The following is a 24,824-nucleotide window of genomic DNA, read 5'->3' as shown; positions in this document are numbered from 1 at the left end:
ACACGAGGCGGCTACTCCACGCCCCGGTAGCCATTTTACCCCTCCTACTCACCCATCTTCGGCGCGCAGCTCCGCGTAGCTGCGCGCCCTCGTCCGGCGATCCTGCCGTCTGCGCATGCGCAGAAGAGCAGGCCCGCGCCTGCGCGGTCACAACTCCGAAACAGGCGCGGGCCTGCTCTTCTGCGCATGCGCAGACGGCAGGATCGCCGGACGAGGGCGCGCAGCTACGCGGAGCTGCGCACCGAAGATGGGTGAGTAGGAGGGATAAAGTGGCTACCGGGGCGTGGAGTAGCCGCCTCATGTAATCTCATATGCGGCTACTCCACGCCCCGGTAGCCGCATAAGTAAATTTGAATAAATACCAAATTAAAGTTATTAAAAAAGTGCAGGGACGTGAGGATTAGCCCTTAAAAGGGCTATCCTCACGTCCCATTGATCCACCTACCACCCAATCTACCTTTATAGGTAGATTTGTGGTGGTAGGTTCCCTTTAAGTTACCTACTCTGGCCTATGGGGGACGCATGTACGGCCGCAAGCTTGTGGCTGTATAAAAGTCCCTTTATATATTAAAAGGTTTTTTTTTAAAAAGTAAAAAAATAGGAATATTAGTGTCTGGATCTATGAGTAAGTGTCCCTACTGAAGTCATGAGGGATTTTGATGGTAGATTCCATTTAAATGTAAATATGCCAGATGTTTTAAGCCAGCCATAAAGAAGTGGTTAAAGGGGTAGTCCAAAATTAGAAAAACACAGCACTGCCACACCTAGTTGTGTGTTGTACTGAAATTTATTGATATTCTTTTCTCTTAATTCTGGTGATCCCTTTAATTCAGTACCTTTACCTTAAAAAAAACACAAACCCAAGAGTATTCAATACATACAAGGCCTACAGTCTCATTTGGAGTCATTTTTCCAGGCTGTTGCCCTGGTGATAAACGCCATCGCAGTGCCATCCATTTGCGCAGTCGAAAGCTTTTGCAAGTTCCTATTATTTTCTGGGCATTTCTACATCCCAATGAAGAACTCGCAAGTTTGCACCATTTATAGCACTTCCAAACTTGTCCAAGAATCTAAATTATTCAGAGCAATTTAATTTTCCTGCAGACAGACAATCCGCTGAAATCCTTCATTGCCAACTCCGGCGCTTATTGCATCTGAAAAACCTCTTAAAACTTTGTTGGCTTTTTATCTTGAGTTATGTGAAAATCCGATCATATTCACAGCTCACAAGAGGAGGCGAGCAGAAGTTCAGATTAAGGTTCTGTATTAGATTTTATTACATGCTGATACAGTGAAAACGTAACCCTTCCATTGTGCAAAGGACGTATACTCTACATGACTGCATGTAACCAGAGAAGTCATTGTAATGTATTTGTCCTTGAGTATCTACTGGTGATAAGAAGTGTATGGCAATGCGCCAAGACCACTCACTTCTGGTTGGATTCTGAAAAAGAAAAAAATATATATATATTAACTGTTTACCTCCCGATCTATATTCTATTGTATAATGTAAATCAAGTATTAAGTGCCATATCAATTCGCCCCTCAAACAATATATTGGAGCAGAGAATATATTGTTCACAGTACAGTCTCTCCGATTATTAGTGTTTTACGTATTGTATGACTCCTTTGTGCTTGGAGTGGAGGTTCCAGCGATTAAAGGGGTATCCCACAATTTATTTTTCTTCTTTATCAATCCTCATAATAGATAATCAATATCTGGTCATTGGAGATCTGACACTCTGTAACCTGCCATATAGTTGCTTGGTATAGTTGTAACCTGCCATAGCTACAAAGATCACAAGGCTTGGAGGAGAACTGTGATCTCTTTACTTCTTACAGCCCCTTTACATTTTGTAGTGGCAGTGATTGGTATTGCAGCTTAACGCCATTCTCAAAAATGGGACTGAGAAGAAAGGCCATATGAGTAATGGACCACAGAAGTGAAACAGGCAACCACTTGATCAGCTTTGGTCAGTAGTTAATCTCACCAATTTGCTATCGAGCACGTAAAGATTGCGATCAATGGAAAATATCCAGAGAAACTTCTTCAAAAGGATAAAATAGAAAGTAAGAGACAAATATATTCTTTACCGCCAGTGTACGTAAATCCCCATTAAGGAAATATGCAAGTATATATTACAGTAAGGTATAAGGAAAACATTGCCTCTTAGCGACCTTGTAAGGCAGCCCCCTTAACATTAAAAGTGGTATTCCCATGAAGACAAGTTTCTTATATGTACTGAGGATAACACAATAACACATTCTCTAATTCACTGTTTAACAAAAGCGCAGCATTTCACAGATATAAGTTCAACCTGTCTATCAGTCCTGGCGTACACAATTTTAGTTGCCCCTAGACCCGACCCAGTAACTTCTGACTTAGAGTTGGGCACCATCTTGGATGAGATTGTGAAGCTGAGATTTCTGTCTCTCTGCTTTGTTGCTGTAACCACGCCCCCTGCACGGAGCTCAGAGACTCTCATTGATTCACTTCCTGTCAGCACATGGTGAGCAGAGAGAGGCTGCAAACTACAAGTTACAGGGAGATAAGTGTTCCGGGGGAAGGGGGAGGTAGGAACATGTCTCTGAGATGTAGCAGAGCTCACAGTGTAACAGTGTAATGGTCTATTAGTCTCTATGTGTCAGTGTGTTAGTAGCCAGATGAAAGTGTATTTACACTTGTGCCCTGATAATGTAACCACATTGTCACCCCATAGAACTAGATGGGTCATAATGGGTCTGGTTAGAGAGGCCCCGCCCACACCCTGGGCTTTTGCATTGAGCAGCGGAGGGAGAGATAGGAGCTAAAGCAGCAATCAAACTGTAAAATTGTAAAGTAAAGAGTTAAAATGATCTTTATTGTGTTAACATCACTAGGGAATCGAAATGTGAGAATTAGCTTTCATGGGAAAACCCCTTTAAGCATGACTTCCAGAAAGCCTAATGACATGACGCAGTATAAACTTTGACAATTAATGCTGTTTTGCAGGTATAAGGATACTTGCACACACTAGGAGATTCTGAAATCCATGCAAATATGTTTGTTATTAGCTACCACACGTATGTAAGGAGAGCTCTTACTTCCTGACCCTAGTCAAAAGCCTCTCACTCATTTAAACCTACACTGTACTGAAGAGATGCAAACACATCATAACAGTGCTAACTACAGTTGGGAATAGATATACTGGTTTGGCTTTAATCCTGCATCATGTCATTAGGCTTCCTTAAAGTCATGATTGATAGTAAGGGGGCTGGCTTACAAGGTAGCAAAGAGGCAATGTTTTTCTTATTCTATCCTGGATATTTCTCAGAATCCCCCAGTGGAGAAGCAATGGCTGCAAGTCTCCACAAGTATGCAAATTCAAAGTCTTCTCAAGGAGAGGTCCCATCCCATCAAGGGCATACGCTCTGCATCGACAAAAGAGGTACTGGAAAGAAAGGAGCTAGTGTGGATTGGCATCACGCCCATAATGAAGGATGTGTGGACCTAGAAACCAAAAAAAAAAATCGGCTGGTGGCTCCAGGATCTACAGCTGTGATTAGGAAGCGTTATGCACCTTATGGCAGTAGCCTTGTAGCCTCCATGTACACCATTGCTTACAATATATCCTAAAACACGCTCTTCCTCAATGTATACAGTCCAGTGCTGTTCTACTTTTTGTTAAACTCTTATGTACATAGTTGATTTTAGAACCTTATTAGATTTGCAAAAATGGCTGATCACATGACCAGTTGCCATAGGAATAAAGGAAATAGCGGCTTGGGACCATTCCTGCAGATTTTAAAATGTTTCAAAGCTGCAGTTGATTCGACTAATTTTACAAGGCTGACGTTACCCATGAGTAATTTCATATGTTTCGATTGCAAAGAAAAAAAAAAGTTCAAGGAAAGGTTTAAATTAGCCGGTGAAGTCTTGGTTAGAGGTTTCGAGATTGTCCTGAACTGGTTAAAAGCTTTAGATGGACATTCGGTCTTCAGTGCCGTCTTCTGCAGTCTTTGTATAGGCACACATAGCATAACATCTCACATTTTATGTGGATGGCAGCGACTTTTGCTAGGATTAGTAAAAGATCTCTACGCGGTACACTAGAATTTTCCATAGAATGTGTACTAATAGTAATATAATAACCATAAGTAAATGCTAAATGTGCTCCGGGCCATGAGGGCAGCTGGTATTTGGTGAAAATGGGGATTATGGGATCAGGTTGTGGTCTAAGGATTTCAGAATGGGGATCATTAAGTTTTATTAATGAGACTATAATTCCTGTTTATTTTAGGCCTCAATGGACAGGATAGCCCCTGATGCAGAGGTCCAAATACCCTGTAAAAGCAAGTTAAAGGAAACCTACCATCATGGATCTACCTATTAAGGTAGATCCGGTGGTAGGAGCCTCTAATGCATGTAAGGATAGTGCTTTTAAGGGCTAATCCTTTAGTCCCCTTTATCTTTTCTAATCTTTAATTGGGATAATATGCTAATTTACCAAAGATGCTACATGGCATGGCTACTCCACACCCCTGTAGCCTCCTACCCGGATATCTTCAGCGCACAGCTACAAGGAGCTGCATGGCCTCATCTGTGAAGCCAGGGTTCTGTGCATGCGCAGTAGCTCCAGCCCGGAGACCACACAGGTGGCAGCCTGCATTCTGCACATGCGCAGAGCGCTAGCTTCACGGACGAGGGCGTGCAGCACCTCGTCACTGTGCGCTGAAGATATCTGGGTAGGAGGATCAAGGAGGCTACTGGGGCCTGGAGTAGGCGCGCCGTGTAGCCTCAGCTACAGCTACTCCACGCCCCAGCAGCCTCTTTGGTAAATTAGCATATTATCACAATTAAAGATTAAAAAAGATAAAGGGGACTAAAGGATTAGCCCTTAAAAGCACTATCCTTACATACATTAGAGGCACCTACCACCGGATCTACCACCATGGTGGGAGGTTTCCTTTAAGGGCCTTGTATAGTCTTTAGGGCAGTGGTCCCCAACCTTTTTTGAACCAGGTACTGGCTGCTCTGGTTCTCATGAAAGCAATGCCAAAAAAATTCCAAATTTGAAGGCCCACGGTTACCTTGTTCCTCACCTCACCACCTTGTGTTCCCACAAAGTTTAATACTCACTTTAATGTCCATTATACTGTATGGCATTATACCCCTAGTGAAGCCCACATTGTATAATGCCTTTTTCCGGAGACATCACACACTCACAATGGACCCCTTTCTCTACCTTAGTCTTTATAATGCCCCCTTTTCTCTAGTCCTCGATTGTTGCCCCCTTCCCTACAGCACTTCTATAGTGAACTGATTTTTGAAGCCAAGATCTTCTTTCCTGTTACTTTTTTTTTTCAAAAACTAAAAGAAATCACATCATCACTTATCCCCATTTTGCTATGCTATAGGAGAAACAAAGAAAGGACAGTATCTGTTTTTTGTTGGATTTGTTCCCCCACAAATGTCTCCTGTTGAGGTCCGGGGCTAGGCTTTGGATGGCCCAGCTGTTGGTGTCCTATCAAGTACACCGCTGTACCTGCCACAGACGCCGTGTGTAGTGCATCACAATGCAGTAAAAGCCTTGGAGTCCGACCTATGGGCCACCAAAAAATAAGGACATAAATAACATAATTACAACAACCTTTTAATTAGGAAAAAAGAGCAAACTAGTAGGAAGTTCCCTTCGTTCAAGAGACTGCACAGTCTTTTACAATTATTGTGGGGCTGCATTTCTAGGCTTAGTTCAGAGGTGGTGAAAAGTATGAAAAGGATAAAAAATGGCTTGGCGCATGAGAGCAAAGTAGTATAAATTATGAAAAGCTGTTGTGAAGAATTCATGTACTCAACTTATTGCTGAATCCAAAATCTTATGAAAATCATTTGTTAATTTACTTATCTTTAGTATTCCTCACTGATCCCCTGCCAGCATGATGATGAGGTGTAAAGCTGGCTATATACTTCAGACAGCTAGCTATAGCCATCCCCCTAATCAACATTCATGCAGAGTTTGGCTGAGGCTGCATACTTTTTGAATGGGGAGAGATGAGAAAGCCTCATCCGGACAACTCAGGAAGCCTCCCATCTCCCCAAAAACAAAGGATGAGGCAAGTTGGATCCAAAATCAGAGATTGATCTGGCATTCATCCTAAAGGTTAGGATTCATTTAAAACAAAAAAAAAATAATGTACCTCTTCCAGTTCCAGGGGAAGCTTGCTAGAGTTTCTGGTCCTGCCGAACTGAAACATTGTGAATGCTAAGCCAATCCCTGGTCTCAGTGGTCATGAACCATTCAGACATCAGTAGGTTTCAGGAACTCCAGATACCCAAAAAACACCACTAGGAAATAGGGATTTTGGGGGTATTTAATTTATGTATTATTATAAAAATGTGTCCCCACATTGGTTTTCTTAATGTTGCAAGCCTCTTTAATTAACACTTGTAAGGGGTCAGGGGCAAGGTCAAGGCCCGACAGTGGCTAGGAATCAACTTGAGAAGACGATAATTATGGAGGTGAACAGAGACTGTAAGACCAAAGAAGACAAAAATCTCTGTGTGTATAAACAGTCTTACTGAAGGCAAGAGCCCATGGCACAGCCCTTGGTAAAGAATATAGCTCAGAAGTTGTCGATTCTTTCAGCCCACTTGGGCAATGTTGGCTCTTACAGTATATCCCTTAGCCTTAATATTGGATTATAATATAGGTAGTTTGGGCGGTAGACCAGGGCACAAGCCTGGGGGGCCGTGGCCACACAAGCGACCCACCAAATTTTATACTAAGAAGGACCTTCACCCATGAAATCCTCATACATTTGTTCCTGCTCTCAATACATATGTCCACAAGAACCATTTCAGGACCTTTGAAGTTCCTGAAATCACAAATTGAAAGCAGTAAAAAGGGAAGCATACTAATTCCCCAATAAGCTGATTCTATGCAGGAAATGAATTCCAGACATGTAGGGGCTATAATATTCATATATCTCATGGCCCATGGCAGTCTAAATCTGCCTGTACTTACCCTCACTTAGCAATAGGCCTCACAACATTGTCCATGGCATTCACACCCAAGTCTCATTCATTGCTCTCTATAGTCTCTATACACCCCTCTCAAGGAGGAAGCTCACAGCTCTAAAGAAACCTCAACAATCTTGGGCAGAAGGTGCTTGGCCTCACTTTTGGACTATTCACAGTAATTTCTTAGACCTAGCATCCACCAGTCTCAGAACTATTGTCCTTTCAGTATTGAGTATCCACCTCCAGTTATAGCAGAGTTACTTTCTTTAAGTGACCCACTTAATGCATTAATAGTGTGGAAAAATTGTGTGGTAAGATGGATTAATTTACTGTGCCATATGTTTTAGATTCACAAAGTAAATTCAGACCTTCCATGATCCTAGTGTACCAAGGTTGAATAACTATTGGGTTAGTTGTTGATGTAAATTTGATACATGAGGAACAGAGCAGTCCACGTATTACATTGATGCTACAGGAACTTATATGCAGGTATATTACAGTCACCTGAATGCAGCTTAGTTAACTTCTGTTATAAGATTCAATAATGAAATCGAGGCCCTGGGAGTGCAGGAGTTAATCTACGTTTCTATAAAATCCCGGGCAGATTTAGTGGTCGGCATGCCTGCTTATAACACAGGATTTAGCGTGTTCTTTCAGCTTCACTTTTAGAGGAGAAAAAGAACATTGAAATTCCTTAGTGTTGAAACAACTCTCTTGTTTTATTTTAATCATTTCACAAAAAGCACTTTTGCTGAACTTGGCACAGCGATTCTTATTTTTCATGTTCCCGGATTTGTAGCCCTTTTCAGCAACAAGGGCAGATGAGATCTTCCAAAAACTTACTCAGCAAATTCATTGGCCAAAAATGAATACAGGTAGTCCAGGGAACGTGCCTTAAACATTAGGAAAACAAAAGGAATCTGATTAACCTTTCCAGATCCTTTAAGTACTGCAGATGAGGACCTTTATTAATGACAGGGTCCTATGTGCAAATCATCATGGCTAATGCATAGAAGTGTCTACCAGAAGAAAGGAGGGGATTAGGATTCTTAAAAATTTTATACGTATAGTACAAGACTGCATATTATGATCTGTCCCATAGAGATCTATATTATGGCCTAAATGTGGAGGTCTAGCAAAGGTCTTTGCTAGACCTCCACATTTAGGCCATCTGCAGAAGAAACACGTACAGCCCGTACAAAAAACAACCCATATGTTGGTCCAGTCCCACTGACTAGGCACATTGTACAGGACAGGAGTCCTTTTATTATAAAGAAATATGATGCAAGGAGTCCCTGTCTGCTGGCTGAACTACAGTGCATGTACTGCAACAGTTGTTGCCTTACCAGCAGCCTACCCCAGGGGTAGGCAGAAGTATTTTGTACTTTCACATTAATGGGATACTGTCTACAGACACATTATCCCAAACTGTTCCTTGTACCTTTGTCTTGGCTTTGTGTGCACATGGATCTAATAAAAAAGACCCCCCACAAGATCAAGATCATTTCGATCATTCACCTTACAAAAATCATTGTATAGATTATGAATGGTCCAATAAATATTAAAATGGAAAATTCAAGCCATTTGAATATCCTAAAAGCTAGACAACCCCGAACTATAAAAATATCCCAAAAGCTAACAACCCTCAACCATATACAGATCTAAAAAAACAAACAAACAAAAAAAAAAGTCAATAACTTAAGGTGCACCTCAATAAAAACTTTTCAAACATCAGCAGTCCAGTGTTTGTGTGGGCATAAGGAATACACCCACGATTGGTGCTTGCAAAGCTGTTTAAATACCATTTGCTTTGAGCAGCATTTAAAGTCTTACTGCAAAGTATAAAAAAAACTTTTGCCCAACTCTGCACTAAGCAATTACCTAATTTACTCAGGTTGCAGGTATTTAGCTGCTAGCAGAGATTTTACCCTGCCCTTAGGCTTATCTCCATTTGCCAAGCTTTATGGTAACCATGGGAAACCGCATAGAAAAGCTAGAGACGAGAGGAGGCTTGTTGGGAGACGAAGAAAGAACTTGAGCTATGTCACAAGCATGCGACTCATCACATGCTTCAGGTCGTCCAATTACAAACATGCTGTCCTGTTCTGGCTTCACTGCCCTGAGCTGATGTCACAACCAGAAAGTTCCCACCTACTTCAGGAATAGCTGAATCTGATTTAATAAGAAATAAGATCACATATATCTCAACCTAGGAAGAAGCCAGCAGCATGATACAGGTATTGTTGGAATTGTTGTCAAAGGCTCTCCCCAGCTGTGCTAAAACTATTTTTTGTCAGTAACTCTATTTTTTGTCAGTAACCAAAGCACACAGGGTGCCGCCATTTTGGGGAGCTTAATAGCTTACAATGACATCATCAGGGAACACCAATCCTGCCCAAAATGGCAGTACCACAGTGATTTAAATGCCCCCAATTTAAACAATTAACACCCACAATTGGTTCCAGCGCCGACCAAAGGCATTAAAGGGGTAGGGGGGATTTTCCTGAACTTTGTGGTTCGGGTCGGCTCAACACTAGTCTCTTTGTTTCCAAGAAGCTCTAGTCATTTCGGAGCTCGGTGGAGACCTAGCCGCTGTGAATCACTCATCCCCCTCCCCTTTGGATAGAACTTCTATATAATATGACACATTAGTAAGGTAGGAGGATCAAAGTATCCAAAGTAAGTGGAGAAGCAGGCGCTTTACTGTGATACTGTCAGTTTAGGGGGGCAAGACAACCAGACAGTGAGCCCTAAGGCTGAACCCCCCCCACTGTCCCTACCTACTTGCCTCAAGACAGCTCTAGCAACTGCGGACAACCTCGGTGGCGGTCCCTATACTATGTAAGTGACACACGTAACAGGACAAGACATACAACACAATAAGGGGTAGTCGACAAGCCAGAATCAAAACCAGAAGAATCGCAGTACAAATTCAGTGGGCAAAAAACGGTAGTCAAAAGTCAGGCAGAGGTTCGGCAACGATAACAGAAGGTACAAAGAGGTCACAGGGAAATATGGGGAGCTGGGATATCCAGGTAAGAACAAGACAATAGCCAGCACGCAATTGAGCCACTAGCTGCCTTATAAGTAAAGCTGGAGAGACAGACAAGAAGCTGATAGGACTAGTGCTGATTGGAGCTGAAATCACCTGCATCAGTCCAGCAAAGACCAGGTAACTCATTAACTGCTGGACCAAAGTCATCGGGTGTGTCCAGACTCCAAAGGCACAATTCACATTGCACATTACTGTCAGAACTAGCTGCACCACCGCAATCGGGCGTGTCAAAACCCCTGAGACACAATTCACACTGAACGGTTCTGACAGTACCCCCCCTCTTATGAGGGGCCTCAGGACCCTTAATCATTGGACCAGGCTTAGAAGGATTATGTAAATGGTACCGCCGGACCAGACGGGGCGCATGCATGTCCTTAGCAGAGACCCACGTGCGCTCCTCCGGTCCGAAACCCTTCCAGTGGACCAGATACTGTAAGGAGTCCTGTACCCAGCGGGAATTCAAAATTTTCTCCACCTCATACTCCAATTCCCCCTGGACGATGAGTGGAGCCGGAGGAGGTGAAGGCAACACCGGTGGCACATATCTTTTAAGAAGAGACTTATGAAACACAGGATGGATACGAAGAGCATTGGGTAGTTTCAACCTAAAGGTTACCGGATTAATGATTTCCACAATGGTATAAGGACCAATATATTTGGGTGCCAGTTTCCCTGACTGCACCCTAAGTTTCAGATTTTTAGCTGAAAGCCAGACCTTCTCACCTAGTACATATTGCTGGCCAGATATACGTCTTTTATTAGCATGTCTTTGATAAGACTCTTGGGCTTTTACCAAGTTCTGATGAGCTTGGGCCCAAACTGTGCACAGTTTAGAGAAAATGGCCTCGGCTGAGGGATTAATAGATTCTGCAGAATGAACAGACGAGTACCTGGGGTTAAAACCATAATTACAGAAGAATGGTGACATCTTAATAGCACGTTGTTCATGATTGTTTATAGCAAACTCTGCTAGAGAAATGAAGTCTTTCCACTTATTCTGAGTATCAGCCACAAAACATCTTAGAAATTGCTCTAACGATTGATTGGTCCTCTCTGTCTGTCCATTTGTCTGAGGATGGAATGCAGACGAGAAGGACAGAGAGATACCTAATTTGCCACAGAACTCTCTCCAAAACCTAGCCACAAACTGGACACCCCTGTCGGAAACAACATTCTCAGGCACCCCATGAAGACGTAGAATATGATTAATAAAAAGTGTGGCGAGTGTGCGAGCGTTAGGCAGTTTACGTAGTGGAATGAGATGACACATCTTAGAAAATCTATCCACCACTACCCAAATGACTGTCTTACCCTTAGATAGTGGCAAGTCGGTAATAAAATCCATAGAAAGATGCGTCCAAGGTCTCGTAGGGACCGGTAGAGGATGTAACAGACCCTCGGGTGGCCTACGAGGGACCTTGGACCTAGCACAAACCTCACAAGCTTCGACAAAAGCCTTGACATCTCGAGCCCAAGATGGCCACCAGTAATGGCGTGAGAGCAGATACTTAGTACCTGCCACACCTGGATGACCAGACAAAACAGAACTATGAATCTCTTCAAGAACTCGGAGTCGAAGGTTAGGCGGTACATACAACAAAGAGTCTGGAGTGTTATGAGGTGCTTGACCCTGAGATTCTGCAATCAGGGTCACCAAGTCAGGTTGCAAAATAGACACTACTACCCCGGGTCTTAAAACAGTATCAGATTGAGTTCTGGGGGAACTTTCTAAATCAAAGCTACGAGACAAGGCGTCAGCCTTGATATTACGGGAACCAGGTCGGTAAGTGACTTCAAAATCGAATCTGGTAAAAAACAAAGCCCATCGGGCTTGACGTGGCGAGAGACGTTTAGCATTGTCTAGGTAAACCAGATTCTTATGATCAGTGAGTACCACCACCTTATGTTTGGCACCTTCAAGGAAATGCCTCCATTCATCAAATGCCAACTTGATGGCCAATAGTTCCCTATTACCGATATCATAGTTACATTCAGCTTGAGAGAACTTCTTTGAGAAGAACGCAATAGGTCGCAGGTTAGTGAGAGTGTCCGATCCTTGGGACAACACCGCTCCTACCCCTACCTCTGATGCGTCCACCTCCACAATAAATGGACGTTCAAAATTAGGTTGAGTCAGTACTGGGGCCTCTGAAAAACACTTACGGAGCTTGTCAAATGCTCGGATAGCCTCATGAGACCAGTTGACAAGATCTGCCCCCTTCCTGGTGAGATCAGTAAGTGGTTTGGCTATAACAGAAAACCCCTTAATAAATTTCCTATAATAATTAGCGAACCCCAGAAATCTTTGTAAGGCCTTCAAATTATTGGGACGTTCCCACTTTTCGATGGCCACCACCTTAAGGGGATCCATACGGAAGGAATTAGGGGTGACGTAGTAACCCAAAAAAGAGACCTCCTGGATACCAAACTGACATTTAGACAACTTAGCAAACAGACTGTTTTGTCTAAGCAGTTCCATCACTACCCGAACATGTTTTATGTGTGAAGCCCAGTCGGGAGAAAAAATCAAAATGTCATCTAAGTAGACCACAAGAAAACGACCTAGATGCTGACGAAATATATCATTCACAAAATGTTGAAAGACCGCCGGGGCATTGCATAAACCGAAAGGCATCACTAGATATTCAAAATGACCCTCTGGTGTATTGAAAGCGGTCTTCCATTCATCACCCTCTCTGATTCTAATCAAATTGTAAGCCCCTCGCAAGTCTATCTTGGAAAACCATTTGGCCCCCACAATTTGGTTAAATAAGTCAGGAATCAGGGGTAGAGGGTGTTGATTCTTAACAGTGATTCTGTTAAGTTGTCGATAATCTATACAGGGTCGTAATCCCCCATCCTTCTTTCCCACAAAAAAGAACCCTGCTCCCAATGGGGAGGAAGATGGGCGAATGTGACCCTTCTGGAGACTTTCCTTAATGTACTCCCGCATAGCCTCCCTTTCTGGACAAGACAAGTTAAAAATACGACCTCGAGGAAACTTGGCACCGGGAATTAATTCAATGGTACAGTCGTATGGTCTGTGTGGCGGCAATCCGTCCACAGCTTTTTCATCAAATACATCCGCATAATCGGACAAAAAACTCGGAATACCCTCTTCCATGGAAGAGCACTCAGCAAAAGAAACCACCTCACAATGGGAGTCACATTCAGTACCCCATTTTACCAGTTCCCGGTTTGCCCAATCAAAAACAGGATTGTGCTTCTCCAACCAAGGCAAACCTAAGATCACATCAGACGACAGGTTATGCAGACACAAAAACTTCATACGTTCCACATGAACTGCCCCCACCTTAACCTCAAGGCAGGGAGTGATGTAACGTATATCCCCCTGAGCAAAGGGGGCTGAGTCTGCTCCTGTGACATTAACAGGAGATTGGAGCAGAAGGGGACACACCTCTAGACCGGAAAAGAACATAGGGTTAACAAAATTAGCAGAAGACCCCGAGTCAATCTGAGCATAACCAGAGATGTTTCTCCCTCCCAAAGACAATGAAATAGGCAATAATAACTTATTCTTATTGGTGAAGGTTACCTGTTCGCCTGAGTGACCCCCTCGATAGTCACTCAGGCGTAGAAGTTTTCCGGCGGTGGTCCAGGAAGGGATGGACATTGCCGGACTCGATGTCCTGCTTTCCCACAGTAGAAACATAAGTTGTTCAACACACGATATGCACGTCTGGTCTTGGCATCAGTAGAATCCACTTGCATAGGTTCCTCTGATGGGGGTATAGCAGAAGGGGAAGGACTAGGGTTGGTAACACGAATAGGTGAAGGTCTAAAAGCGTCTGATGTACCTCTCTCCTTTAGCCTGTCTCTCAAGCGTCTGTCAACTCGGATAGCTAATGTCATGCTATCCTCAAGGGAACTAGGAGTGGGATAAGCTACCAACAGATCCTTCAACCGATCATTCAGTCCGACACGAAACTGAAATCGGAGTGCCGAGTCATTCCAAGTGGAGGGACCACTCCACTGCCTAAACTCCGAGCAATATTCCTCCACAGGACGTCTACCCTGCCTCAGACCTGTCAAGTGACGTTCAGCATTAGCTGCACTATCCGGGTCATCATACAGTAGCCCTAGGGCCTGAAAAAACCCATCCACCGTCTGCAACTCAGGAGAACTAGGAGGTAACGAGAAAGCCCATTCCTGTGGTGACCCCTGGAGTAGAGACATAACTATGCCCACCTTCTGGACCTCATCCCCAGAAGAGCGGGGGCGCAATCTAAAAAACAATTTACACCCCTCCCGAAATGCACAGAATCTCTTTCTATCCCCACTGAACTTATCTGGGAGTTGTACAGGTGGCTCAGGTGGTGCTGGGGAAGCCATGGTAAACTGACGTGGGGCCGTCTCCTGCTCATGAAGCCGAACAGCTAGTTCCTGCACCATGGTGTTGATTTGCTGCATCTGTTCCACAATATTTGTCAACGCAGTTCTGCTGTCCATGACAGCGACAGTATATTGGGCTGGCTATTCTGTCAGTTTAGGGGGGCAAGACAACCAGACAGTGAGCCCTAAGGCTGAACCCCCCCCACTGTCCCTACCTACTTGCCTCAAGACAGCTCTAGCAACTGCGGACAACCTCGGTGGCGGTCCCTATACTATGTAAGTGACACACGTAACAGGACAAGACATACAACACAATAAGGGGTAGTCGACAAGCCAGAATCAAAACCAGAAGAATCGCAGTACAAATTCAGTGGGCAAAAAACGGTAGTCAAAAGTCAGGCAGAGGTTCGGCAACGATAACAGAAGGTACAAAGAGGTCACAGGGAAATATGGGGAGCTGGGATATCCAGGTAAGAACAAGACAATAGCCAGCACGCAATTGAGCCACTAGCTGCCTTATAAGTAAAGCTGGAGAGACAGACAAGAAGCTGATAGGACTAGTGCTGATTGGAGCTGAAATCACCTGCATCAGTCCAGCAAAGACCAGGTAACTCATTAACTGCTGGACCAAAGTCATCGGGTGTGTCCAGACTCCAAAGGCACAATTCACATTGCACATTACTGTCAGAACTAGCTGCACCACCGCAATCGGGCGTGTCAAAACCCCTGAGACACAATTCACACTGAACGGTTCTGACAGATACATTGAAAAGCTTTAGAATTCAACGGTTTATGAAAAGTCATAAATCCCTACAATACGATAAGTTAAAAGGGTTATCCAGGGTTAATCATAAAATAAAAAATAAATAAAAAATAGATTTAGTTTTCTTCAGTAGCCACACTATCAGTCAGGGATCTCGCAGGAAATCCACATGAAGAAAGTTAGAGGAGAATGGTCCATCTGGCAGATCTTTGCGGCTTTGCATAGTTTCCCCATCCATACATCCTCCATTCTCTCTGTTGTATGACATCATCCTACTAATGGTATGCAGCCTGGCAGCTCAGCATTATATATGGAGCCCTTTTCATGTAAATACTTCAATTGCACTGAGCTGGAAGAACAGATTTAGCCTTTTGTTGGCTGCTTCAGCGATTCTGTACAATTCCTGGCACTTATATTCAAGGCTGCAAATGTTTATTTCTTACAGCCATACAATGGGAAGAGGTGAAATATGTAAAATAAACATTTTTTTCATTGTTTTTGTCAAAGTAATTAAAGTTAGCATTATACCATAAATACTATAAGTACTATAAATACCTCCCTCCCCCTTGTTGATGTATCTTTTCAAGTTCCCTGGCATACGGAAAGGGCCGACTATCCAATCTATGTTTTCAATTTGCATGTGTCCACCCATAAACTAGTGGCAATGTTTCAAGTAAATACAACTCTTTTTATAGTAAACTTAAGTTGCATGACCTTCTGCTAACAAGTCCGTGTCCTCGTAGTGTGGATTAATAAGTGTGATTTGAGATTAGACTTGGCGTTTTGGGACATGATTGAGAAAAGAGCTTTGGCTCCGAATGCTATAGATCCCCTTCAACACAATCAATAATGTAATAGCCTTTGGAAATTTGTAGGTGAAAGTAAGTGACCTAAAGCAATATTGCCTCTTAAAGACAAGACAAGTGCCAAAAAGTAATAAGAAAATCTAAGTTTTCATAGCATTGTAACTATAGGTGGCGCACTTCTCATACTCTGTAAGGTCTACATAAAATGGTGAGAGCCTAGAGACACCAGGGGGTATTTATTATCCGATTTCTGCCAGTTTTCTGCCAGATTACTGCCGGATGCTATTTGTTCTTGTTGTTTCTGTGCCATATTTATTATACATCGGCCCCACAAATTAGTTTTTATTCTGACACTCAAGCCTTTTTTGGTCACTCCATTTTAGCACAGCTTTCGAATACCGCTACTTTTCCTGCAGTTCTAGTTTCCAGACATTTTTTCAAAAAATTTTTCTGCAAAATTAGACCAACAAAAGTCTACCAACTTCTAAACTCCTTCATGAATGTGGTTTCACATTTCTGATGATCATTGGTTCTTCTTTCCGTGCATCAAACATATTAAGGTTATGCGCCACAATTTAACATCACGTTGAAATCGTTGCTAATAATCAGGTGCCAAAAACAACTAGCACCAAAAATGATAAATGCCCCCCACTGAGTAACTTTAATTTTAGAGACAGCGTTCAAAATGTAGTATTGCAGATAACCACATTGTTTTTCTAAATTTAAAGGCATTGGCCTATAAAAGCACTTCTCTATGTTGGGAGTATAACAAAAATGGTGAACTGTATCCCTAATGTGCATTAAGTAGTTATATGAAACGACAACCAGACGTTTCAGCCCATCCGACCGTCATCAGAAACGGATTTCTGGAAGGCAATGAATTCAAGAAAAGTATGGCCAGCCCCTGGCCCATATCATATAAAGTGTTTAGTGTATAACTGCCCTGTAACCACAATTGTAAAGTTGTCCTATCTAAACTCTGTACCTGTATTGCTCAGTGCAAAAAATATACCAACCGTGACACACAAATCTGTCCACAACTTGCCTGCTCTATAGATCTCTACTTTCCCCCTTAACTGATGTATCTCCAGTATCCAAGACCACCTTCTCTCCCCACATCTTGCTTGTTTGTTATTACATGTTCTATTGTAGACCCCAATACCCTATACATACGATGGGGATATGCTTATTTACTGGGGGTCCGACTGCTGTAGTTCTCTGCACCAATCAGACTATACCCTAAATCAGTGATGTTTTTAGAGCCCAAATGCCAAAACTACATACAAAGATATTGCAAAGCGCCAACACAGCAATTTAGGCAGTAACTTATTCCTATCTGTTCTGCCACAACAACCAATCATATAAGCCTCTACCTATACAGTTCAAAGTAGATGGACAAATCACGACAGTTCCTCTCTAAAATCCCTCTGTACAGGATGAAACATGGGGCCAGCGGGAAGACCTTAATAGATAATCCGTCCTTTTCCACACATTCTCATTCCTCCTACAGTCCTATTGGTTGATGGTTTGGGGCTTTGAGGGCCACTTTTGACACACATGCCATAGGTTCACCACCACTGCCCTATATTATATATAGGACAACATGATGCTACCCCTATAATGTAGATTATCAAATGCAATTGTGTCACAGCAGTAGTTACCCAACCAACTGCCTGCAATGCATAGTAGCAACTCCAATGGATTGGAGTTAGCCAAATTCATCCATACACCTAGCTAAAAACGTATCCAAAATAACAGAACAGGTTTTTACAGCGACTTTTAAACACTGCTATGCAAAGGTATTGTGCAACGTATTAATAAGCAGGACCCCATGGCACATGCTCAGTGAAGTTAGGGTGGTCCACGTCGGCAACATGCAGACACCTTGAGCTACAGACCAAGGGGAATATAAACTTTTTTTTATTGAGCCCCAAGAAAAAGCTCATATAGTGGGATTTGGGCAACTAAAAAACCTGTCCAGAATGGTCTGTGGGGGGTCTAGTTTCCCAAATCGATACTAAAGCATAGAGATAGGTAGCGGCAATCACCGGTAGATGTGCAAAACATTTTCCTTATAGTTCATGACACAAACATGGAGGGTACAAGCTGCGGCAACGGGGTAGTTTCTTGCTCACAGGCGCTTTCTCAAGCCGATGACCAAATCATTCTGACTAGTGTCCTTTAAGTCTTTACAGAGACAAGTCAAGCGTCATGTTGTGAGAGAGGCCCTATAAAAGACTTGGTTCTACTCATTTACAAGTACAAGCAGTCCACAACTTAAGAACACCTGGCTTACAACCAATGGTTACAAATGAGCCTCTTTGGCCACTGTGACCTCTGGTCAACCTTTTTGGATGCTCAAAATTTAGTGAACGCTGGCCCTGGGCTGTAATGATCAAAATTGTGAAAAACCTACCATCATAAGGACAAAAACAAATACCTTGAATTGGGTTACACTTATAAAATATACCTGTTCTGACTTATATACATATCCAATTTAGGAAAAAAACCAAAAGAACCTTGTAAAAAAAAGTAATCCATGGACCGCCTGCACCGGATAGTCCCTTTGTACTCAATGCGGCTTATTTACTTAGGGTCCCTCGGCCGCATTTTCGCCGGGTTTCCCAACTCCGGGGATAGCGCCGGGGATTTTGTTGCACGTGATCGAATTGTGCCGGCTTTCATGCGACACAAATTGGGGGGCCTGGGACGATCCGATGGATTCGGACTAAGCGCAGGATTTAACATTTGCACTTAAATGCACCGGGAAGAAGAAGGATATCGGGCGCAGGATCCAGGTAGATCGCGGCACAGTGCATCATCGTTGGTGTCGGGGATCGCGACTCGGGCAGGTAAGTAAATGTGCCCCAGTATGTTTTAAAGGACTCCGGCCATCAGGTCTCTGTCACTTGTCCTGTCACTACTACCTGTTGGAGCAGCTCAAGGATCTCATCCCAGCCTTTATCTAGTCAATTCATACATTATAAAATCATCTTTTCTGTATTATGTAAATAAGGCTGGTCACATGGTCAGAGGCAGTGATGTCACCCCTGTTCCCCCTCCCCTCTCCTCCCCCTGCTGAGGTCTGTGTGTAATGTATAGTAAAGCATTGCTAGTGTCTGTGCTTTATCTGCTGACATGCTGTGTCCTCCTAATACATATGTGTCAGACACAGACATCAGCTACACAAGTACCTGACATGTTCTGCTATAACATGGCTGCCTGGAGCTGTTGTATCTCTCCTATACACACACAGACTGCAGGGGCCGCCAGCACCAGGAAGCACATGGAGGAGCCATTACACCATTATACCTCACACCATTATACAGGCTGTCAGTCATGTGTATAGGAGTATCTCATACTCACAGGCTGCAGGGGGCACCAGAACCAGGAAGCACATTATACCTCACACCATTATAAGGGCTGTCAGTCAAGCACTGGGGGTGTGACTGTGCCTCCCACTCAGGCATGTAGAGGGACAATGAAGGGATAGAGGCAATGCTCTCTAATGGCAGTGTATGAAAATATATTTAGTTTAGGGGGTTCTCTTTCAGTTCCTACTTTAGACCAGGCATAAATCGAGACACAAGCCCCTTTGCCCCTGCATGGTACCTTGTCAAAGCAGTTGGTTGATGTTAGAATGTTATGGCAGCTCCACTTGGCATCACTATGACAACCAGCTACATGATGCGATGTATTCTGTAATAATAAAAGGAGTTGAGTTGAGACTGTAGATTATGCTCCAACTGCACTAAGGAGCAAGTCCTAAAGAAGTGAATAGAACATGATACTTCATTCGCTTTTAGGTGACTTTGCAACAGCTTAATGGACGCATAATGTCCTAGAGAGTACATTCTGTACGGTTTTCTCTATACTGAAAAATCTGTATTCTGCTCTTTGTAATATCTTTTGCACGCTGCGTTATGGAAATGGTCTTACAATGCAATTTTTTGAAAAATAAAAATTAACAAAAAGTCCTTGTTAAAGATCTTGTCTATAGGAAATAAAAACTTAACCTACTTTACCAGAAAAAGTCAACGCTGACCCTAACACACAAAATTTTTCCTATTACAGACTTTCTTATTATAGATATAATAACAGTGATATATACCAGCATATATTTTTTAAAAATACTAGGCTAGTTTGTTTTTGCTCATTACTTATTTCTCCATCAAGGGATCTTTCATAAGTGAGAGCCCCCTGTACAAAAGATTAAACAAAGCCAAGCAGAAAATCAATTCAAGGTGCCCCATACATCACACCCATAATACCTGTCACCTCACTATACAGAATGAGAATAAGACGTCATTGTACAGCAAACGGCTTCTTAGCTTTCAGACGTGACCTTCGTGATCCTGTGCTGGACAGGTATTCGAGCCACACATGGGCTCAGCTTATCCCAGCGTCCTTTGGCACATTTTAAAGTGGCAGCAGGAATGAAACTGTTTTTCGTTTATTTTATACATAGCGGGAGCCAGAAAGTCTACTGAAGCATGATCTCACTCATAATAAAAAAGAACCGCTTTATATTATTATGTTACAAAGCGTAATAAAAATACATGTTACAGGAGAACTTTCAAAATATTGTAACCAGGGTTGATTGATGAGTCTTAACTGTTTAAAGCCCCTTTAAGGCAGAGGTTACCCAGAGTCAATCTTTACAGAGCCAAAACATACGTTGTTACCCTCTTAAAAGGTAAGCAGAAATTTCTATTGTTAGTGATTTATTTTTCATAAATGTAAACATTGATTAAAAACATATACTCTTCTCATTGAGCCTTATTCTGTCCCGTGGAGATCACTTTTCAGCAGTCATTATTAGCACACGCAGGGTTACAAATGAAAGGTAACAACCATATATAGATAAAAATCAGGATCCAGTAGGTGAGGGCAAATTGAACTGGATGATTTGGAAATTGATGAAAAGTTAAATGAAAAGTTTATCCCAATCTCCAGCTAGGAGATTTGCAACCAAGCTATTAACCCCTTAAGGACGCAGCCATTTTACAGCTTAAAGGGGTATTCTCGTCTGGGCACTCACATTCAGTTTCACTAATCTGCCATATATAAACATTTCTTCAATTGGATGTTATTAAAAAAAATGTTCCTGTGTGAAGATAATTTCTCATAAATGTAGTGATTTGGTCCCTTAGAAACCAGATGGCTTCCTCGGTTACGACCACGTCACACTCTGGCAGCAGTGGCCAGACTTACGCTATAGAGTCCTGCCTGACTTCCTGGATTCAGCAATCCTTACCACAGGACGGCTGTGGGACATGCAGTTACTCCCCGACATTTGATATACAAAAACTTTTTGTGTCTTTGTGCAATCACTCCTGCAGAGGTGGCCGTATCCGAGGAAGCTATCTCTTTTCTAAGGGACAAAATCACTACATTTATGAGAAATTATCTTCACACAGGAACATTTTTTTTAATAACTTCTAATTGAAGAAATGTTTATATATGGCATATTTATCAAACTGAATGTGAATGCCCAGACGAGAATACCCCTTTAAGGCTCAGTCCCATTTTTTAGATTCTGACCTGCGTCTCTTTATATGGTTATAACTTTTTAACACTGTTACTTATCAAAGCGATTCTGAGATTGTTTTTTCCCCACATGTTGTACTTCATTTTAGTGGTAAATTTTGGCTGATAAGTTTTGCGTTTATTTACAAAAAAAAGAAAAAAATGATGAATTTTTAGAAAAATTTGCCATTTTCGAAATTCAAAATCATCGCGTTTTCAGGCAGATCGATTTACCACCTAAATAACTTGCAGAATAACATTTCCCATTTGTCTACTTTACATTTTCATAATTTTTGAAATGTTTGGATAATTTATTTTGACGTCACGCGGCCTACAAATCGAATAGCGATTTTCCGTATTTTCAGAATTGACTATTTTGGGGATAAATACTGTTTGAAATCAAATTTTACATATTTAGCAACAAAAACTCCCTATATAACCAACCCATTTTCAAATCTGCACCCCTCAAACTATCAGAAACAGCATTTACAAAGATTGTTAACCCCTTGAGATCTTCATAGTAATTGAATCAAAATGGCGGTGAAATTTAGAATGGTCAAATTTTGTCGGTTATACATTCATTTAGCCCTAAAATTTACACATTTCCAAAAGATAAAAAGAGAAAACTCACCATAAAATTTGTTCTACAATTTCTCCTGAGTGCAGCGACCCCCCACATGTGGACATTACTTGTGTTATGGGGGCACAGCGAGGCGCAGAAGGGAAGGAGCACCCTGCAGCTGCCAGGATTTTAGTTTTCTCGTTGCCCCCTTTTGAAGGCTATAAAATTTTCGCTTTTCCGTTATTTGGGTCATGTGACGGCATTTTTTTTGCGGGATGAGATGCTTTTTCCAGTGTTACCATTTTGGGGTTGGTATCACCTATTGTTGAAAATTTAGGAACTTTTTTTGAGGTCATGAGTAGAAAAGCATCAATTCTGTACTGGATTTTTAACTTTTTTTTTTTTTCATGTTCATCGTATATCCTAATAATCATGTTATCTTTATTCTATGGGTCGATACGATTACGGGGATACCAGACATGAATATTTTTTCTTATGTTTTACTAAATTTGCCAAATAAAACCCTAATGTGGGGAAAAATCTATCATTTTTGCATCGCCGTCTTCCAAGTGGCATAACATTGTTACGTTTTTGGCTTCAGAGATGGTTGATAGCTTGTTTTTTGCGGGACATGTTGTTCTTTGCAACAGTATCATTCTGGAGTACATATGTTTTGTTGATCACTTTTTATTGCATTTTTAGTGGGATATAATAGGTAAAAATCATAATTTTTGGCGGGTTTTTAACGTTTTTTTTTTACTGCGTTCATCATATGGGTTCACTAGTTATTTAGTTTTATTCTATGGATTGTTACGGACGCGATGATACTATATATGTGGAGTTTGTGTTATGATTTAGACTTTTTTGAGCGTTATATGTCTCTTTATATGTTTTGGGGCTTATGGGCATTTTTAGTGATTTATAAAGTAATTTTTTATTGAAAAACATTTTTTTTACATTTTTTTACATGATCCACCATGGGATATGAACAAGCAATCATCTGTGCGGGGGGGCCGATCGTGGGGTAAAGACCCCTAGAAGGCATGTTAAATGGCACTCCGACCGCGGGTGTTAGCCGGGGATGTCAGCGGTAAATTACCGCTGAAATCCCGCGGCTAACGATGCCGGTTCGGCTGCTGTGCAGTGCTGAACCGGCATCGTCTCTGCGCTGTAGCTGTACTGCGCTGAGCGCTAATCGTCGGAAGCTGCGCAGTACAGCTACAGCGCGGAGCGCTAAGGGGTTAATGAATACATAGGTGGATATGGCACCGTGGTAGGTTCCCTGTACGTTTGCTCTGGCTTTTTTTCCCCCTCTATTTTTCCCCGATTTCCCCTTTTTTCTTCCCCTACTTTCCTCATTAGGGTGTGGCGATGGTGCAGACCATGGATCATGGCAGGAAGCAATTGCTTGCAAAACCCGCCTTGGGGACAAACACCAAACCCACCAAGACTATGAAAGCAGTGGGAAGAAATGGTGGCGGCGCAGAGGTGGCCAGCGTGTGTTCGTGTAGGGCTGCCCAGCCTCATTCACAGCCTCAGTGCGGGTTGGTGAGCATGGCCTGGAGTCCTGCGGTGAGCTGGGCAGCGTTTGAGCTGACCTGTGCTCCGAGTTGCATGAGCCTTCTGGGAAGCCCAAGATCAGCATGTGGGGCATTCAGCAGTTCCATGGGAACCTCTTGGCTGGTGTGGCCACACCAGCTGATCAGGGCAGAAGGAGTATCATGCCCAGGTCCTGGCGATGGGAGGCAGCACATGGCACCAGAACAGCGTCCACTGACAGTGTACACCCCCAGACGAAGACTCATTACGAGCCAAAATGCGCGTCGGGGCAGAGGTCATCCCGGACATTGGAGCTCAACACTCTCATAACTTGTTAAGGACTTCATTGTTATGATAGATAGCCTTGTTATTTATCCTATTGTACAACTTGTCTTAAATATATAGTAACCAAAGCCATTACTATGTGGGCCATCCTATTTATTCCCTGTCAGTTTTTTCTCATGTAAAGATCATTTGTCTCCTATCAATGTCCGGGTATGATCGTTTTTGTCTGTAGATCATTATCCTTGTTCTGCATCTGTCTTCCACTGTACTTTGTTTACTATAATGATTAAAACTATGTATGCTTCATTTTTGTATTACATTGTGTGAATAAAGACTAATGCAGAATTTTTATTATAAATATCTATAGTCCGGCGTATAAGCCATTGGACCCGTGTTGTATCAACTGTGATAGTCAATTGTAAGCATGTAATTTGCTCATACCCCTGAAATATGTATTGTACAGTACTGTAACTAGTAACTTAAAGCAGTTCCCCCAAGGGATCAATATAGTTGTACCATATATTGGTTCCTATCAACCTTTATGTCAGAGTGTTTTTAGTGATACTTTATGATGTGGATAAGGTAACTGATCGGTCAAGACACATTCTATCATATTGGGGCAGATTAACTTACCTGGTCCGTTCGCGATCCAGCGGCGCGTTCTCTGCGCTGGATTCGGGTCCGCCCGGGATTCATTAAGGTAGTTCCTTCGACGTCCACCAGGTGGCGCAGCTGCGCTGAAGAGCATCGGAGCACACTCAAATACACCGGCCTATCCTAGATGAAGGTAAGTGCAAGCTCCGCGACACTTTCGGTTTTTTAAATGCGGCGGTTTTTCCGAATCCGTCGGGTTTTCGTTCGGCCACACCCCCCCCCGATTTGCCGCGTGCTCCAAAAACCTGGGGCAATACAAGGAAAAACCGGCGCAAATC

The 24,824-nt window shown here is 42.6% G+C and overlaps 1 long non-coding RNA gene across 2 annotated transcripts in view; it reads right to left on the bottom strand.

Moving 5' to 3' along the window:
• Positions 1–841: 841 nt before the first annotated feature.
• Positions 842–24,824, bottom strand: part of LOC140106414 (uncharacterized) — an 86,538-nt gene continuing 62,555 nt past the window's right edge. For both annotated transcript variants that reach the window (XR_011850786.1, XR_011850785.1), the window contains exon 4: positions 842–1,444. This is a non-coding gene — a long non-coding RNA (uncharacterized lncRNA). The remainder of the gene's footprint in view (positions 1,445–24,824) is intronic.

The sequence above is a fragment of the Engystomops pustulosus genome, chromosome 11, assembly GCF_040894005.1.
Source record: "Engystomops pustulosus chromosome 11, aEngPut4.maternal, whole genome shotgun sequence".
Classification (NCBI taxonomy): domain Eukaryota; kingdom Metazoa; phylum Chordata; class Amphibia; order Anura; family Leptodactylidae; genus Engystomops; species Engystomops pustulosus.
This window is presented reverse-complemented; position numbering and strand designations above follow the sequence as displayed.